An 11,953-nucleotide genomic window follows, 5' to 3' on the forward strand; every position below is an offset into this window, starting at 1 on the left:
TCCTCTCACTTCCCAATTTGAACTGTGGCCAGCTTATCATGGGTGGTGATTTTAACTACTGTCTTAACCCAGCATTGGATCGCAGCTCAGTTAACCCAAGTCCTATATCTAAATCAGCAAAAGCAATACAAATATTTATGCAGCAATATGGAGTTCTGGATGTCTGGCGTCATCTGAATTATGCCACAAAAATATTTTCTTTCTTTTCTCATGTACATGGAACCTCTTTCTCCTCAGTTAACCATTGTGATTATGCCGCTATAGTGATATCGGATCACGCTCCGGTTATTTTGGACATATCATTTCCAGATACTCCAATAATGTGTTGTGCGTTATTTCTGAAAGCCTTTCCCCCTAGGTCGTGGGACTCGCCAGGGGTGCCCTCTCTCTCCATCTTTGTTTGTAATAGCAATAGAACTGTTGGTGGCAGCCCTTAGGGCGAGTGCCATGCAAGGCATTCAACATGGTGGCTGTGACAACAGAGTGTCATTGTATGCGGATGATCTATTGATCTTTATGTCGGACCCAGATAACTCCATGTATCCAATCCTATCTTTGCTGAACAACTTTGGACAGATATCCGGATATAAGCTTAACTTTGATAAAAGTGAAATCCTTCCGATTAACTCAGCTGCGATGGCATACCCACTTTCTAGTCTGCCCTTTAAGACTGTCCCGCAAAGTTTTAAATAGTTGCGTATCCATGAAACCAAGGACTTCTCAAAACTTTTTAAAACTAACTTTGACCCTCTGTTGGAGCAGTTGGCTCAGGATTTGCAGTGCTGGTCTATGCTGCCTCTTTCTTTAGCAGGAAGGATTAGCTGTATTAAAATGAACTTCTTGCCAAGATGCCTGTATCTCTTTCAATGCATCCCAGTGTTCATTCCAAAAAGTTTTTTTCAGACTCTTGATGGTTCTATTTCGCAGTTCTTCCAGAACAAAAATCCTCCCAGAATGCGCAAGAGCCTTCTGCAGAAAAGTAAGGACCTGGGAGGCCTTGCCCTTCCAAATTTTCAGTACTATCATTGGGCTGTTAATATTCGCACAACGTTATTTTGGTGTCACACCAAATCTACAGAGCCAGTTTGGCTGTGACTGGAGGAGGCCACATCTGACTCTGCCTCTTTGCTCTCTCTCCTGTGTCTCCCTTCAAACGTTAGCCCTCATTTGTACACTAGCAATACTATAGTTAAAAACTTTCTTAAGATTTGGTCTCAAATGAGGTGTCATATCAAAACCCAGGGTATACCTTTACACTCGCTGTTTGACCAGAATCCGCTTTTTCCTCCATCCCTGTTGGATAAAACTTTTGTGGTATGGAGGAGCCACGGGCTGATCCACGTGAAGGACTTTTTTGTGGGTGGCGTTTTGGCCTCATTTACACAGCTGTCGCTTAAATACCACCTGCCAAATTCACATTTTTCCAGTACCTGCAGGCCAGGGACTTCATCAGAAAATATTTTATGGGTTTCCCCATTGTACCTGTGAACACTATGCTAGATGATATGATGGAGATTAAACCCTCTCAGAAAGGAGTGATATCCAAACTTTATAATTTTCTTCTCTCCATGTTTGTGGCGTGATCTGATCACCTCCGTGTTGCTTGGTCCGAGGAACTTAACATGGAGATTAATAACAGCCAATGCTAATCAGCCCTAAAGCGTATTTACTCCTCCTCAATTTGTGCAAGGCACTGCATACTTCAATGTAAGGCAGTACATAGGATTCACTGGTCCAGAAGCAGGTAGGCTCAGATATTTCCAGGTACAGACTCCAGCTGTGGAAAATTCAATCAGGGTTCAGCTAATCTTACCCATATGTGTTTAACTTGCACTGCCCTGTCAAAATTCTGGGACTCTATTTTTAATTCACTCTCACTTATTGTGTCTTGGAGGGTTCCACGACCCCCACTGATGGCTTTAGTTGGGGTGCTACCTGCTGGTCACTCCTTGCCATCTGACTTTGCTGATCTGGTTGCCTTCCTTACGTTATTGGCAAGGAGAGTTATCCTGACGAGTTGGAAAGACTCTCACCCACCCACCCACTCCCGCTCGATTAAAGATGCCCTCTATTGTATGAAACTAGAGAAAATAAGGATCATCCTGAGGGGCTCGGAAACTGACTTTGCCAAAATTTGGAGGCCGTTCCAAGACCATGTGACCTCTGTGACACTCGACATGGACACTTAACCTTGGCCTTGTAGAGCTATCGCCACACGTTGGTTGCTCATTTGTTACTGCAGCGCATAAGTGTTTTATTTTTACTTTATTTTATTTTTTTCTTTTTCTTTCTTTTACTTTATTTTAGTGTGTAGGTATGTGGATGTGATGTAACTGTGGAAAAAGTTATATATAAATCATATGCAAAAAAAAAAAAAAAAGAAATTGACCAATTGATGGTTAACATAGTGGCAAAAATAAAAATAAAGTTATTTGATAAAAGGGTCATGAAAAACAAGAATTTTCATGAAAAATAAATATTGAATACCACATAGAAGTGAAGTCAAATTAAAAACACACACATGTTCTTTTGGAAAATGTTATTCCAAGTGGAATTTTCTTAACAAATCATTAAAAAATTCTAATCTACAGCTATAGTTGTGTTTTACTTTGTATGTCTACATGTAATAATAATAACTATTATTATTATTATAATTAGTTTAGAACCGTTTTGGTCTGTTTTCTGTTACTCTATGAAGCTCCTCACTCATCTGTTTCTCATTAGAAATCAACGCACCTCTTGTCACTTACAATCACTACTCCCAAATGCTCCTCTTGGTTCATTCTGCCTTTCTTTGACCTGTTTGGTGATGTTGAGATCTCAAAAGGTAAAGTGTTGATCTCTACCTTGTTTCCTCCTTTTTTTGCCTGAAATTGGGTCATCTGCATTTGAAGATATTCTAGAAAAACCAAAACAAGATTTCAATATTAACAAACATATGTTCTGGTGGTCAATGCATCGTTGTTGGAAGAACTATTCAATAACTAAACCCAGTTCAAACATTTAGTTCCTTCACCCGAGTTTGGCTCAGTTATAATGCAGTTCTGCAGAAAACGCTGCAGCTCCTGTAAAGACCTCAGTGCCTTGTTCCTGCAGAGTCATTAACACCAAGCTACTGCCTGACTTCATAGCACTACGTCATTAAACTGTGGTAAATTTCATTTAGTGCTTGTTGTAAAAATGGCAACTGGAGAGTAAAAACTGCTGATTTGTCACTTGAATCTTTCCCCTTGTATAAACAAGCCCAGCAGAAGGTCAGCGACACCAGAATATCCCAGAAAAGTAAGCTTGTGAAGAAATATGTAATGTTTGGAGGGAGAATTGCAGACTTATGTGTCCATCTATTTATTTTCTGTTTCAAAGTTTAATTCAGAAACTAAAATGCTGCATTTGCAGAACCTTAAAACCTTTTTTTTTCTTAAAGACCTAAGTAAAAACTGCTGTTTCTCCTTCTTTATCAAAATCTACAGTCATTCTGAGTGCAGAGATGACCATTAGGAACATTTTCTATAATGTTCAGAATTTTTATTTGTCAAAGTAGATATTTTCATGAAGGATGGATGCAGACGGATGCTCTGCCCCCCTCCCCTGTTCCTCACACCAGCCTGTGAACTCCTTGGATTGGTTCACCAGGAGCTGATATCATTACGTCCCAGATGAGAGACACTGTGACTGAACTGGGAGACAACAGGTCACAGACTCACTTATTACTGATGCCACATGCATGCACGATCACAACATTTCACAGATGCACACACACACCCTCCTCATGGTTTCAGCATTCACCTCCCTCCCATGATTCTCCTTCCCACTGCGCTGGTATAGCTGCAGACTTGGGCCCTGTCCACACGTAGCCGGGGATCTGCCAAAACGTAGATATTTTTCTACGTTTTGGCCTGTCATCCACACGAAAACGGAGTTTTTTCACACGAAAACGGAGTTTTTTCACACGAAAACGGATCTTTTTAAAAACTCCGGCCAAAGTGAAGATCTGCGTTTTCTCCGTTTTGGGTGTCTGCGTGTGGACGGACAAAACCGGAGTTTTAAGGTCTGCAACGTCACTTTCAGCGACAAAAAAATGCTGACATCACGTGTGCGACCTGTGTTTACACTAGCCGGCAGCATGGAAGCCCTCAGAGCTGCACTCTGTCACTACCCGATCCATCAATTGGAATCACTGCTCCTTGCGGAAGACCACAGACGAAGGACGAGGTTAAGACCGGGGGAAGTACTGCCGCCTACGGGTCTGGCATGTCCTTAACAACGTATTTATCCGGGTACGTGTGGACAGAGTTTGTTTTTAAAACGCGGTGGTGTGGATGCAAGTTTTTGGAGGGGCGGATATTCGTTTTCAAAAAACCCCGGCTACGTGTGGACTAGGCCTTGTTCTGGTTAAAGGGGAGATCCCCCCCATCCCCGCTTTCTACAATGTTATGATTGCATGAGTATGTGTTTTTGTGTTTGAGGGCTTTTTTCCCCTGTTGGGGTCAGGGTTGGGTGCCTGTTTTCCTCCATCACCCCTTTCTGTTTTTCTTATCTGCATATGGGAGCACCATGAAGTGGCTGCATGCCCACAGCCTGACCCTGTTTACATATTTTAATTTACTGTATGTCTGCTTTTGGACGGGTTGTGTTGACGCGAGATTTTGTTGTAGAGGGATGCGGGTTCAACGACTATAAAATGATTCTGATATCTAATTTTAATGCTACATTTTTGTTACCCTTTTCATTTTAATGCACATTATGGCTGCCGCAGTAGAGAGGTGAAATCACCGGAATACAGGTTATGAGACGGCGTAAAGCACGAATAAAAGAAAGTACCAGAGAATGTGAGCAGACATGAACAATTGCGTGTTAATTATGTTCTTTTGGAGGTGTGACTTTGAGAATGTTACTGTGGCCGTGTGCAGGATGCAGCTGCCTGGAGTGCATGAAAAATCAGCGCTCTTCGTCCCGTCTGCTAAAAAGAAGTCTCGGTACGCTGAGAGTCCGTATAAATATTGTAACATGGGTTCAAACTGGATATTTCAGTGGACTCCCCAGGGGTGTGTAAGTTTAGTCCATTAACCTGTTGGCAGGGGCGCCTCCAGAAAATTTTGATAGGGGTGGCCAGATGGGGCCAAAGAAATTTTGGGGTGGCGCACCAAATTGGTCTTTGAGGTAACTCTGGTTGAATCTAGTCTGTGGCGATGTTTCACATTGCGCGTTTATTCGTTTTTATTAAAATAACTGTACGTATCCAAAACATTTAACTCAAATTTAACAAACACAAACATTTAAAAAATACATTTCAGTTAAAATGTTACCCCTAATTTAATTTAAAAATGTATTTTTTAGGTTAATTCACCTGCTGCTGTGTTCACACAAAAAAAAACTATGGGGGGGAGAGTAAATTTCTAGGGGTGGCCATGACACCCCCCCCCCCCCCCCCGGCCACACCTTGGGGGCGCCCTTGCCTGTTGGGCTAGGCAGCTCCCCCTAGCTCCCCTTTAATTTAAATCCTGGTTGTTTCCTCTGAACTCCAAGGTCATCCATGCTAATTTGATAATTACCCAGCTGCCTACACCAGTAATCACCCTTCCAACAATTAAAAACATCTAAAAACAAAAATATCCTTCTGTTTATTATCAAAACTAACTTTCTTCTTGTTTTTTTCCTCTTTATTCATTTATTTTTTAGCTCCCATGTTCTGCTTCTTATGTAACTTTTAATTTTGGGCCCTTTTCCAGCACCTCACCTTGACAACAAAAAGCATTTAGACTGACTTATTTTAAATAATATCTTTTTGAAGCGGGAAACCAGAGCTGATGGCCTCTGTTTCAGTTTAGCTTCTGTCACTTAGAAGAGGTCTGTGGCTCTCTCTTTATTTTTAGGTGGTGTTCAGAATACATTTAGCTTTCACCGAGTTGAAAATAGCTCCCATCAGATATTTCTGACATTTCAGCCACTCGTGCTTCCCTCGGGGTTAGGATGAAGTCACCGGGCTTCTCCCAGTACTTCCATCTGCTGCCTTAGTCCTGTCTTTCTCCCATGAATGTGAAGAACTGACCTTGAGCAGCTTTTCTGTTGATCTACATCTGACTATCTATCATTCTCTATCTGGCCTGTTTCTGTAATCAGATCTTCTGAGAAGTCTTGAAGATGAATTCACAGCGTTTTGTCCTGCCGTGCCCCTCCGGAAGACCTTCCTCCTCCATCATTACCACTTGCTGCCTTCCCCCCCAGACTGGTGAGTTAATGCCCAAGTGACATTTAGAAAATAGAAATGTTGCTGACCACCAAGAAGACTCTGCGACGGGGCGAGCGGAAATGGCAGGGCAGCGCGTCGCTGAAAAATTGGAGGGGACAGCAGAAAGGGCTGCTATTAAAAACCCTCAAACCGAGAACAAGGCAGCACAATATTGTGACCTTTTCCAGGAAACCCGTTAAAAGGAAATACAAAACTGTCACTTAGGTTATATCATTATTTCTTTCATTTGCCAAACCTGAAGAAGATGTTCAGAATCTGCTCAGGTGTCGTATTTGCTAAATATCTTACGAAACGCTGGAAATATTCAAAAGTCATTTGATGGGCAACTATATTATCTGAAATAAACTTTTTTCAGGAGATAAATGAATAAAAATAGTTCAGTTTGTCAGTTTTACAGATATTGAGCTAAAGCTTGGTGTTGGACTCAGTGGAAAGCTACACTGAGAACCGAACAAAAACCAAAAACAGGACAGCAACACTGTTTCTAGCCAAAGTCTAATTTTCTAATTTAGCTTTGAAATTATTCATAAAACTAATAATTACACCAAAAATGTAGGCTATAGTTATGTGTTGAAGAATAACTACTCATGGATGCAGGCTGGTGTGTTTCATTGTTTAGTTTCTACTTTAGCTTCATCGAGGAGTTAAAATTTTGAATAGATAAAAAGGCTTAATGTAAACTGTTCCAGATCAAAAAACGTCTAAATGACGAGGAAGATTGTCCAAGTTAGGGTTTCTGTTTTTCTAGTCGTGGTTGCCATTGAATCCACCTCCTCCTGTAGCGCCCTCTACTGCTGGGTTTTAGAACCATTTCATCGCTGCCTCTAAAGAAAGGCCATTGAAACCTTTTTAAAGGTGTTTTTATTTAATTTGTCCAGAGAGGAATAACTGGATGTTGATCTGCTACTTATTCAACACCTGCAAGAGGAGCAGTGGCTCTACTACAAGCCCCTCCCAGGATTGAGCTTCTCAGCTAATAGCAGCCTGAGTTGGGGATTGGTGGGCGTGACCACCTCCAGCCTGTCTTCTTAAAGTGACAGAGCCCTGAAACGTCTCATTCTGGAAGGTATTGATGAATAAAACAGCTAAAACTGCTTTATGTGAGAATAATTTATTCCAAAGGACTTCATAAACATATTTTGCTACCATAACACTATTACAATTTAAGGAGAAGTCATACTATGTCCCTTTAAAAGTTTTTCTTCATTCATCAGAGGAAGGTGAATCCAGTCTTTCAAACATATCCGGCCACCCTAGCGAGTGATGGATTGGTAAATAAATAATACAGAGGGAGGAGAAATAGAAAATGGAAGGACAGCCTCTTTATTAATGTATGGCTTTCTAAAACAGATGGACTGGGGGATGGGATGGGAGGAAGCAGGACGGGGATTAAGGAATCTTCATGGATCTTTGCTCTCATCCATGTATTTCTCTTTAATAATGGAGGAAAGATGAACAAACATGAGGTCAAATAAAAACGTCAGCCCAAATCTGGACGGCCTGATAGGAGTAAAACCATAAGAGGTGCTTCCTGCCTGTTACTTCCAACCTGATGTGTGAACGGGTGTGTGTTTAAGTGAACTTGTTTAGTTACACTGTTCAACCCCCAGAGTGTTTTAACTGCAGAAAATAGCCTCCAAATAGGAAAAATGCTCCCTTTTCAAAGGATTACATAAATTTGCCTTCACCTTCGTTTCCTTCCATCCTGCTCACACGCGCTTCTGGTTTTTATGACTCATGTAGAAACATTAATTAGTACTTTGTTATCAGAAACCGCCCAGAGCCTTTAATATCTCCGTCTGCAGTCTTTCATAGTCAAGTCCGCTCCGCCTTCCTCCCCTGAGAGACATTAAATCGGTCATTCCTTCACTGCCTGTGCCTCTCTGGACTGCTAATAGGGATTAAAGGGTAATTGAGGCTTAATTGAATAAAAGATTCGGATATGCTCTCGGATGTTATTTCTTTGTACTTTTGTTTTTTTATTGGACTGTTTCTTGGAAATGACAGTCATGTGATGTTGTGGCCTGCAGCAGGAAGTATTTCCACATCTCAGTGGGTTGGAGCGTCTTGATTAGGAGGCTTCAGGCAGCTGTTGGATATTTTAATCTTTTAAGCAAGATTGTTGCTTATTATCTGAAAAATATTCAGTTTATTTTACTCAGACTTTAAAATTATGCAGTTAATGTTATGATGAGCATCTAAGGAAAAATGAAAAAGGTAGGCCGACTCTTATTTGGAGGAAAAAACTTGTCTTTGACTCGGGTTTAAAGGGCAAACAATTAACTTAAAGAGCAAGTCACCCCCAAATCAACTTTTTTTTGCTGATAAACTAAATAAGCAAGTGTCTAATTGTGCTGCAGACATGTGTTGTCAATAATTTGGCACTTCAGTGCATCTTAGTTAAAATTTAAATATTTTGCTTAAAACTGGCAGTGATGTGCCGTTGTCAGGTCAAAACTCTGCACTGTATTTGAATTTAAAACTGCCACTGCTATTCGCTAAGAGGTATGCTATGATGTAAACTGGTAGATTATGATGTCACAATGCTGTCGTGAACCTGTGTGTGTGTATTTGTTAGCGGCTCCGCCCTCTCGGTCTGCTAGGCAATGGCATTCGTTGCATTTTTCAAACATGAAGTGGGAATGGAATTAGACTCTGGTAGGGGGTGACTTGCTCTTTAAACCTAATATTATAATTTAAATAGTATTTTTTCTCAAATAAAATAATAAACAAGAACCATGGATAAGTTTATCTATGCTTATCATATTTATGAATCATATCCTTCATTCATAGCTCATCATCACCAGCCTGTGAATGTGTGTGTGAATAGGCGGATGATGGATTGTGTTGTAAAGCACCTTGGGGGGTTGTAGAACCCCAAGAAGGCTCTACACAAATACAGGGCATTTATGGAGTTGTAGCTACTTTAAACACGTTTTTTGCAATCTGTTGCAACTTGTAATATGCGTTGAAGGGCTTGTTTACTGAGAAACTGCTTGTTTGTTTTTAAATACAATTGGTCACACTGAGATGCATTTTCCTGCTGAATGTTCTTCAACCCCTGTTGTCTGTGTTTGATGAAGAAAGGAACTAATTATCCGCTCTGAAACAATCTCTTCTATTTCACGGAACTAGTATTCAGGGCCCTGCCCACTTCGATGTGACTGAGAGCAGAGCATGTCTCTGCAGGTAGAAGCTAACCATTAGGAATCATCGATGTTGCAATATTTACTCAAGAATGAAAAGCGACAAATGGCAAAAGAGGTTGCTGTTGACCAATCAGAGGCGTTTGCATATGATGAAAATTAATGAGCAACACTCATAACCCTGGGTCCCCCCCCCCCCCCACTCCTCCTACAAGAGCGGCAGAGCTTTGTTTCCCCAGTTGCCACCCTTTTTCAGTACCAGTGTGGTTGTAAACTAGATCATTTAAGCCAAAAACATGTTTTGGAACCAGGCTGTAAACATGTTTATTTCTGCTGTGAAATTGATATTTTTAACATGGGAGTCAATGAGGATTTGCTCGCTTCTGATACCAGCCCCCAGCGGATGAGGGTGGAACTGCAAATTTTCTTACTTCCGGGTTGGACTCAATTTTAAAGCCACATTGTGGGGGCTTGGTTGCCACCCCTTTCTACGGTGAGCCCACCCACCAAAGCCAATATTCAGTTGTAATGCTAAACCCCCACCAACAGTGTAGAGCAGAGTCGAATCCAGTTGAGTTCAGCGATGCTGAGAGGTGGAAACACCACGTATCTGGACGTTTTTAGGCCAGGAGCTGCTGAGCCAGCTGTAGCGATTAATCTACATACTAGAATCAACGCTGTTGCTATTCAGCTGGAGATTCTGAGAATGACCAATCAGATTAACCTGTGAGGCTTAGATCGTGTATAAATATCCCGGATACTTATATAATCGATCTAAGTTCATACCCCAACCTGTTTGGTCCAATTTTAATCCAAAGATTAATGTTTAATTTAGGTAATTAAATTTAATAGCAAAAGTTTAGTTTGAATCAGAAGCTAGGAATCTTTGCTTTTCAATAACCAGAAATATTATACTTTTTCTGTGTTTCAATTCAATAATGAGGCAAGTTTAAAAATGAAGAAATTTTATTACTAACAATTTTAAACTTAAAGATTTGAACGACAATTATAACGACAATTCATGGATGACAATTTAATGACAATTTTAACAGCTTTGACATTAAACTTGTTTTACAAGGCAAACCTGTGGCTGGATGGGAGCTAAATTGAAAATACGAGTTTGGATGCGTGAGTGAATTTCTCAGAAGATTTCTTTCAGAGAGAGAAAAGGCGTTCTGGATGAAAATGATGTTTTGCAGCTACCTGAGTTTTTACTTAGAGAAAACAGCATCAAACGCATTCTGTGTGCTACCTCACCCAAACAGGAGACCCTCTTGTGGATCCAGAGGTCAGGAGGAAGGTATTTCGTCCAGGGTACTCGGTCCGGCAGAGAAGACGCGAGAGAACCGACCCTCTGGTCCAGAGATGTCGCCGGGTACACAGCGTCGAGCGTTTGGGCTTAACTGTTAGAAGTTTCTCGTCTTAACTCAGAAGTCAATAACTCTGTAAGGAGTTTTTTCATCAGCTGGTTACAGTTTACGTTTATTCTTGTCGGTGTGACAGAACAGCTTGGCAGAGGGTCAGGGCGGCCGTCCCGTCTCCTCAGGATGATGTTGGTTCCAGAACCGAACGTGAAGCTGGTGATGGTTAGTTCACAAAGCTCTCAGAACACTCCCACTCCCTCAGCAAGAAAGCTTTGGTCATTCGTCAAAAACACGTGTTGGCAGTTATTGTTTAGATGAACTCTGTGTTAGATGGATAAGGTGGAAGTGACCTTCTTTACTGAACACATTACTGTCATTAAACTTAAACATAATTAATCATTACTATTCTCAAAGCATAATAATTCATTTCATGTAATTAAAATACCTTTATACTGAACCAAGTGATCATTTATGATGGTTATAATAAACAGTAATAAAATCAAAGAGTTTATTAATATTATTATTTAATTATCATCGTGAGCTTGAGATGTCCTTCTTCTGGGACGGAACAGCAGCAGATAGTGGACGATATTCCGCAGACATCATGGCTCCTTGGTTAATCTGTGGATTTAAAAGTACCGTTTGACCCAGCTTGATCCAGCTGGGTAAATGTGACCTCTGCCACAAATGAGAGAACCTTCATCACGCTACACAGCACACCCGTGTGAAAGAGCTTTTGATATCAGTGGTTTTGGTTAAAAAAAAGGTTTTATGGAATAAAATAAAGTGGTTTAGTTAACAGCAAATGTCTACATGGGTAAATTACTTTGGTTCGTGTTACTGACACGTGCATTTACATTCCCTTGAATAAAAATAAAACATTTCTACTGTTGAGTTAAAACTGAACAATTGGAGGTGATAGTGCTCAACCGCCACTGAGAACTACATCCCCCAGAAAGCACCAGCAAAATGGCCACCCATTGGTGATGAAAAACACCTGGAGGTGGGGGTTCAATCCTCAGTCAAACAGGAAGAGCACAGCAAGCTCTGCTCATGAACTTTACTCTGAAGACGCCAATGGTTTGTAAATATTTCTGGTTTATGTTAGTGTTTAAGTTGTACTTGGAGAGTATTCTGTTTAAGTGTCAGATAAGTTGAAGCACTTTACAGTTAATTCTTTCATTTAAATTAAA

Source organism: Nothobranchius furzeri, chromosome 7 (assembly GCF_043380555.1).
Source record: "Nothobranchius furzeri strain GRZ-AD chromosome 7, NfurGRZ-RIMD1, whole genome shotgun sequence".
NCBI classification, from domain to species: Eukaryota; Metazoa; Chordata; class Actinopteri; order Cyprinodontiformes; family Nothobranchiidae; genus Nothobranchius; species Nothobranchius furzeri.